Source organism: Pinus tabuliformis, chromosome 3_2 (genome assembly GCF_031772625.1).
Source record: "Pinus tabuliformis cultivar Carrire ecotype Pingquan chromosome 3_2, CPIR1, whole genome shotgun sequence".
Taxonomy (NCBI): Eukaryota; Viridiplantae; Streptophyta; class Pinopsida; order Pinales; family Pinaceae; genus Pinus; species Pinus tabuliformis.
The window spans coordinates 228,486,047-228,494,124 of NC_142302.1; the positions used below are offsets into that span (position 1 = coordinate 228,486,047).

Sequence of the window (8,078 nt, forward strand, 5' to 3'; positions counted from 1 at the left end):
TAATTATCGAAGCCTGGAAATCCTTCACTCCCCCTGCAGAAGCCAAGATGTTCCAGTTTCAACAAAAGTTAAAATACCTTTAAAAAGTTCTCAAATCATGGAACCGCACTCAGTTTGGCAACATCTTTGATCATCGAAAAGTGCTGGAGCAGCAGATGAATACTCTTCAACAGTGTATTATCTTGGAGGGAAGAACAGAAGTCTATGCGCAATAGGAGCAGGTCCTCTTAACCCATATTGAAGCATGAAGGCAACAAGAAGAGGCCCTATGGCAAAAAAATCCTGGATCAAATGGCTAAAGGAGGGGGAGAAGAAAACCAAATCCTTTCACAGGTCTACCATTCAAAGGAGAATGCATAATAACATCGCCTTCATCAATAATCAACAAGGGGAGTGTTTGGAGGTGCATGAAGAAGTGGAACAGGAATTCACAAAGTACTTTCAGGACATTCTTCGGGAGCCCCCGGGCTACAGAAACCAGGCTATTTGTTCTATAACGCAACACATTCCTAAAATCATCATCGCGGACCACAACACTATGCTTCTCCAGCCTATCTCTATGCAGGAAGTGGAGGATGCAATGACCCAACTCAAGGATGGCAAAGCGCCTGGACCCGATGGCTTCATAGCCAACTTCTTTCATGCCTTCTGGGAGCATATCAAAACAGAGGTTTGGGAGCTCGTGGAAGAATCATGATCAATGCATTGGATCATTCCTTCCCTAAATACAACCTTTATAGTGCTCATTCCTAAAGTGGAAGAATCCAATACTCCTGACAAATATAGGCCCATTGCACTCTGTAATGTAATTTACAAACTCATATCTAAAGTCTTGGCGAATAGGCTCAAACCTCTTCTCCCTCTCCTCATCTCGCCAGAGCAGACAGGCTATGTAGAAGGGCACCAGATTCTGGATGGTATCATCCTATCACATGAAGTGATCTATTCCCTCAAGATCCTAAAAAAGCTAGGTAAGATTCTCAACTTAGATCTCTCAAAAGCCTTCGATAAGCTTAGTTGGACCTATATCAATCATATATTACTCGCCTTTGGCTTCAATGCCACCTGGACTCGATGGATTATGAATCTCATTTCCTCCCCCTCTTTCTCCATTCTTCTTAATGGTTCTCCTTCCCTACCCTTTCATCCTTCCCGGGGTATCCGTCAAGCCGATCCTCTCTCCCCATTCCTTTTTGTTCTCATGGCTAAAGGACTGAGTCACCTTCTTCATTCTTCTATCAATTCACACTCTTTAATGGGAATTTCTCTACATGGTCAACCCCCCATCTCTCACCAACAGTTTGTGGATGACAATATGCTTTTCGGCCATCCGTCAGTTCAAGAGGCCTCTGCCTTCAAGTCCCTGCTCAATCTCTTCTCAGAAGCTTTTGGCACCACTATCAATGCCTCTAAATCCTAGCTCTTCTTCTTCCATACTCCCATTTTCACTCAAAGAAATATAGCTAGGATTCTGGGCTTTCTGATAGCCATGCTTCCTTCGAAATATCTTGGAGCTCCCCTATTCGATTCAGCCATTAAACATGGCTCCTGGAGAACCCTCCTTGACAATTTAGAAACCAGGCTCTCCTCCTGGACCTACCGCTCGCTCAACATTGCAAGCAGGCTTATTCTTATCAAATCCATTCTCTAAACCATGCCTTTGTATTTATTTTCGATCCTTGCTGCCCCCAAATGGGTTCTTAAAAATATCCATAATCTTCAAAGAAACTTTCTTTGGGGTTCCTTCAGCCATAATAGAAAATGGGCTCTAGTCAAATGGATAGAGGTCTGTGTTCCGAAGTCAGCTGGTGGGCTCAGTCTGAGGGATCCCATCCACAACAACAACACCATGGGTGCACCCCTCTGTGTATAAAACACCCAACAACCTTTCTAGCGAGAGAGTCAACGGGGGTCAAAGAATCAAACTCCAAAGAGGAGTTGTCACGGGCCGACACTCAATGCTGGAGAAAGCCGTGGGCCACAAATACATCGATGGTGAAAGGCCACTAGAGAGAGGGACATTCGCAAAGCGCACACCATGAAACAAAGAAATGATGCAAGTCCCACAAAAAACCAAGAATCCAAAGGGAGGAACAAAGACACAACCCACTACTTCTTTTTCCCTCAGAAGGGGAGTGGGTGACGAGAAGACGAGGAATTCCCTCGACGACAGAGGCACGAGATAAGATTTCCACCCTCATGCCGGTTGGCAGGGAAAATTGCAATCTAGATGGAGCTCAAACCGAGGGATGGGTTTTTCATTACCTCGACACCCAACCCTTCCGCGAGGGCATGTCGAGGAACGATCGGGAGGGACTAGGGTGGCCAGCCCAACGGGTTGAACCGCTCTTCATCCATCCCATACTGACCGCACCCCAACAATCTCCCCTCATGGAAGGTTTGAGCTACTAGGCACGCGCGCAACCACTCCCTCGACCCAACCACCAATGAAAAAGCTCACCCAAGCAACACATCAACCACCGCTACCTTTTCGAAAGAACCAACTATGGAAGCCTGCACCCTTGGCCCATGCCTTCCAACAAAAAAAAGACCGAGCACCGCCGCTATGAATGAGTCCGAATTTATCCATCGTATTTACCGAGCACCTCAACTCTGCAGCAACCATGCCCAGCTGAATAGATCGTTGGAAGGGCTCCCAAGAAACAAGCTTTCGAATCCCCTGCAGAAACACATTGGGGGGAAGAAAAACAAAGGATGGGTGGGACAAGCACAAGCATGGCTTGCAAGCACACACAAAAAAACAAGTGTTACCTCGAGACAAGCAACCAACAATGTTCCCACCAAACACCAAACCCGCTCCCCTAAAGATGCACCACAAAGTCCCACATTGAAATCGAAACCCAACCAACCCGAACCAAAAAAGAAAACCCCTGCTATCAATGATCCTACTACAGGTTCACCTAAGGTAACCTTGTTATGACTTCTCCTTCCTCTAAATGATAAGGTTCAATGAACATCTCATGACATCGACGACGGTGAACCACCATCATCGACGCAATCCGAACACTTCACTAGATCATTCAATCAGTAGGAGCGACGGGCGGTGTGTACAAAGGGCAGCGACATAGTCAACACGATTTGATGACACGCGCTTACTAGGAATTCCTCGTTGAAGACCAATAATTGCAATGGTCTATCCCCATCACGATGCACTTTGAGAAGATTTCCCGATCCTCTCGAACCAGGAATAAAAACTTGTTGGCTACATCAGTGTAGTGCGCGTGTGGCCTAGAACATCTAAGGGCATCACAGACCTGTTATTGGTGCAAACTTCCATGGCCTAAATAGCCATAGTCCATCTAAGAAGCTGGTCGCGAAGGGGAACCTTCGCGTAGCTAGTTAGCAGGCTGAGGTCTCGCTTGTTATCGGAATTAACTAGACAAATCACTCCACCAACTAAGAACGGCCATGCACCAACACCCATAGAATCAAGAAAGAGCTCTCAATCTGTCAATCCTTACTATGTCTGGACCTGGTAAGTTTCCCCGTGTTGAGTCAAATTAAGCCGCAGGCTCCACTCCTAGTGGTGCCCTTCCGTCAATTCCTTTAAGTTTCAACCTTGTGACCATACTGCCCCCGGCACCCAAACACTCTAATTTCTCAGAAGGTGCTGGCGGAGTCCTTAGAGCAACATCCGTCGATCCCTAGTCAGCATCGTTTATGGTTGAGACTAGGACGGTATCTGATCGTCTTCGAGCCCCCAACTTTCATTCTTGATTAATGAAAACATCCTTGGCAAATGCTTTTGTAGTGGTCCGTCTTTCATAGATCCAAGAATTTCACCTCTGACAATGAAATACGAATTCCCTCGACAGTCCCTATTAATCGTTACTCCGGTCCCGAAGGCCAACACAATAGGACCAGACTCCTATCATGTTATTCCATGCTAATGTATTCAGAGCATAAGCTTGCTTTGAGCACTCTAATTTTTTCAAAGTAACAAAGCCGGAACTGCGACCCAGCCAATTAAGGCTAGGAGCACGCCGCTGACAAAAGGGACAGAAGGGCAGGTGCACACCGAGTAGGCGGACCGACCCAAGATCCAACTACGAGCTTTTTAACTACTCGCATACTTAGACATGCATGGCTTAATCTTTGAGACAAGCATATGACTACTAGCAGGATCAACCAGGTAGCACACTCCCACTTCAAAGGGCATTCTGGGCGCTCTCTTATTGAGAGCCAACCTGAACACCCATTAAGTCAAAGAGATGTTAAAATATCATGTAAAACTTTTATGCCTTGCACCTCTTGCATCCAAAGAAGGAAGCACACGCAACATGCCAAGGACATGGCGAACAAAAGGGCAGACCTGCCAAGCCACAACACACCAGGGCCACTCCGGAGTTTGCAGCCACGGCCCAACCAACAAGAAAACGAGCAATCACTCACCCACTCCCTTAGAAATGATGCCTCCAAAGGCCTCCATGCCCCGCACGGAGGCCACCTAGGAGTCCACCCAGACAGCAGCAACGTTGGACTTCGATCACCCGATCGCCTGCAGCAGCCTCGATGCGAAGGAAATAAATGGAGAACAACCAACCACGCAACCTCTATATTATAAATGAGCCACAGCCCTCCCCGCCCCACACCGAGGCCACCCAGGAATCCACCCAGACAACAGCAAAAATGGACCTCGATCTCCCGACCACCTGTGGCAGCCTCGATCTGAAGGAAAAGGAAGGAAAATAAAAAGAGGACGACCGACCACACAAATTCTATCATAGAGAGGCCATGCAAACCTCCCTGCACCCACACCGATGCCACTTAGGAGTCCACTTGGACAGCAGCAACAGTGGACCTCGATCGGATTATCGCCTACGGAAGCCTCAACACAAAGGCAAGGGAAGGAAATCACACAAGACAAAAAGAGCCCGCAACCTCCCTCAGAAATTCCCCCCAACCCACCCCTCCCCGCACAGGGGCCACCTAGGAGTCCACCCGAACAGCAGCAACGATGGACCTCAATCATGTGATCGCCTATGGCAGCCTCAATGCAGAGAGGAAATAGAAGGAAATAAAACAAGACCAACTGAGCCCACAACCTCTCTTAGAAATGCCCCCTGACCCTCCATGCCACGCATCGAGGCCACCTAGGAGTCCACCCGCGACAGCAGCAACGGTGGACCTCGATCACTTGACCACCTGTGGCAACCACAATGTGAAGGCAAAGGAAGGAAACAAATGCAAATCAAGAGGGTCGCTACACAATACAAGAACACATATTCAAACAGAAGGAGGGATAGGGCAGCTCCGCACCCCATGCACCCTACGTATAGGCAACCTAGGGGATTTCCCACAGCTTTACCGACCCAACGATGAATAATTTTCCCTTACGGCCACCTCCACGCAAAGGAGGGAGGTCGAAGCGTTCCACCTTGAAATCCTTCTTCGAGATAGCCCACACCATCGATGACTATAGTAGCAAGCCTCCTCCCCGTTGGACCACGAGCGCATACACAATTGAAACAACAAGTGCTCCCCAACCCTCCCCATAGAGAAGCAACCTAGGAGTCCACCCGAACAACAACAACGATGGACGTCGATCGCATGACTGCCTGTGGCAGCCTCAATGCAAAGGAAGCAGAAGGAAAAAAAACAAAAAGACCAACCGAGCCCACAACCTCTCTTAGAAATGCCCCCCGACCCTCCACGCCATGCACCGAGGCCACCAAGGAGTCCACCCACCACAGCAGCAATGGTGGACCTCGATCACTTGACCGCCTGTGGCAACCACGATGCGAAGGCAAAGGAAGGAAATAAATGCAAATCAAGAGGGTCGTTGCACAATACAAGAACACATATCCAAACAAGAGGAGGGATCGGGAAGCTCCACACCCCACGCACCCTACGTACAGGCAACCTAGGAGATTTCCCACAGCTTTACCGACCGGATGATGAATAATTTTCCCCTACGGCCACCTCCACACAAATGAGGGAGGTCGAAGCATTCCACCTCGAAATCCTTCTTCCAGATAGCCCCCACCATTGATGAATATAGTAGCAAGCCTCCTCCCCATTGGACCACGAGCGCATGCACAATTGAAACAACAAGTACCCCCCAACCCTCCCCTCCCCATAGAGAGGCCACCTAGGAGTCCACCCGGACAGCAGCAATGATGGACCTCGATCGCATGATCTCTTGCGGTAGCCTCAATGCAAAGGAAATGGAAGGAAACAAAACAACAAGACCAACCGAGCCCACAACCTCTCTTAGAAATGTGCCCCCAACCCTCCACGCCACGCACCGAGGCCACCTAGGAGTACACCTGCGACATCAGCAACGGTGGACCTCGATTACTCGACCGCCTGCGGCAACCACAATGCGAAGGCAAAGGAAGGAAATAAATGCAAATCAAGAGGCTCGCTACACAATACAAGAACATATCCAAACAGGAGGAGGGATTGGGTAGCTCCGCACCCCCGCACCCTACGTAAAGGAAACCCAGGAGATTTCCCACAACTTTACCGACTCGACGATGAATACTTTTCCCCTACGGCCACCTCCATGCAAAGGAGGGAGGTCGAAGCGTTCCACCTCGAAATCCTTCTTCCAGATAGCCCCCACAATCGACATAGCAAGCCTCCTCCCCATTGGACGAGGAGCGCATACACACAATTGAAACAACAAATGCCCATAAACGTTGTGACTTAACATTTCCAACCGCAAAATCCTACCACGCACGCAAGATGCAAGGGAAAAGTTGACCCCTCGATCAAACATATGGGCCAACACATCTATCAAAACCTCAAAGCCAATGCAACCACGAACGATGTGCACTTTGAAAGGAATTCCAACCCTTGACTTTACAATAAGGAGAACAGCACCTCACATCGCCCGACGGAAAAAACAAGCAAGAGGGAGGGTAGGTGGTTTACAACCAAAACCCTTCCACGTCCCTCTTAAATGTATGCATCTCAACCGACAATGCCAACACGAAAAGAGTACAAGCACAAGACACCGGCACCATAAACAACCGAACAATGAAGAGGCTAGCCATCACAAGGAGCCACACCACAACCACCCATACAACTCGCAAAACTTGGAGCAGAAGGGGAATTGTTCACATATGCCTCCCGGGACAAGCATGGCCAACATTACCGCTCATGCGCTACCGAGTGGGTATGGAGAGAAGATGAAAATCGGACACCCTACAAATGACCCAAGGCCATTCTTGAGGCAAACCCGAAAAACCAACTCAATTACCAACACACCTTTCACACGAAAAGCAAAACCCTCTGCACCAAATAGGGAAGAGGTGAACAATATAACGAGGAGCCAATTTCAATGGAGCCACAAATGGCTACCTAGCCCAATCAAAATTCTTTATTCGCAACAACCGAGGGGCACGATAGCGACATAAGCACGACAGAGTTTTGGGGCTTCCATCTAGGACCGCAGCAACGAAGGCTCAAAGGAGTGCCGAGAAAACTTTCAACATTCTTATCCTGGGATGGGAAAGAGAGACGGGCATGGCCAAAATTACTGCTCATGCGCTACCGATTGGGGATGGAGAGATGATGAAAATTAGACACCCTACAAACGACCCAAGGCCATCGTTCAGGCAAACGCGAAAACACAACTCGATTACCAACCCACCTTTCACACGGAAAGAAAACCTGTCGTCGGTATCATTTGGAGGGGGACAAGGGGACCAAGACGAGCCAGGGAGCCAAACCACAATAGCCCCTACAGCTCCAAGAATTTAGAGATAAATTGTCCACATATGCCTCCCAGGACGAGCATGGGCAACATTACTGCTCATGCTCTACCGAGTGGGGATGGAGAGAAACGACCGAAACGAAGTGACAAGGGAGAGCCGGGAAAACGAGCTACATGAACGTGCACAAAGCCAACCTCGGGTCACAACTTATCATTTTTTTATACGGGCTCATTCTCCCGAGCACGCCCTCGACCGAACGACCCACCCGAATGAGTTCACACGAACGTCGTCAAACGACCCGCCCAAATGATTTTGCATGGGTGCCCGAACAACCGAAATGAACCGACAAGGGAGAGCCAGGCAAACGAGTTGCACGAACGTGCACAAAGCCAA

The 8,078-nt window shown here is 48.8% G+C and overlaps 1 pseudogene; it reads right to left on the reverse strand.

The window, feature by feature from the left end:
* Positions 1-2,898: 2,898 nt before the first annotated feature.
* Positions 2,899-4,156, reverse strand: LOC149180541 (18S ribosomal RNA; annotated as a pseudogene).
* Positions 4,157-8,078: the final 3,922 nt, after the last annotated feature.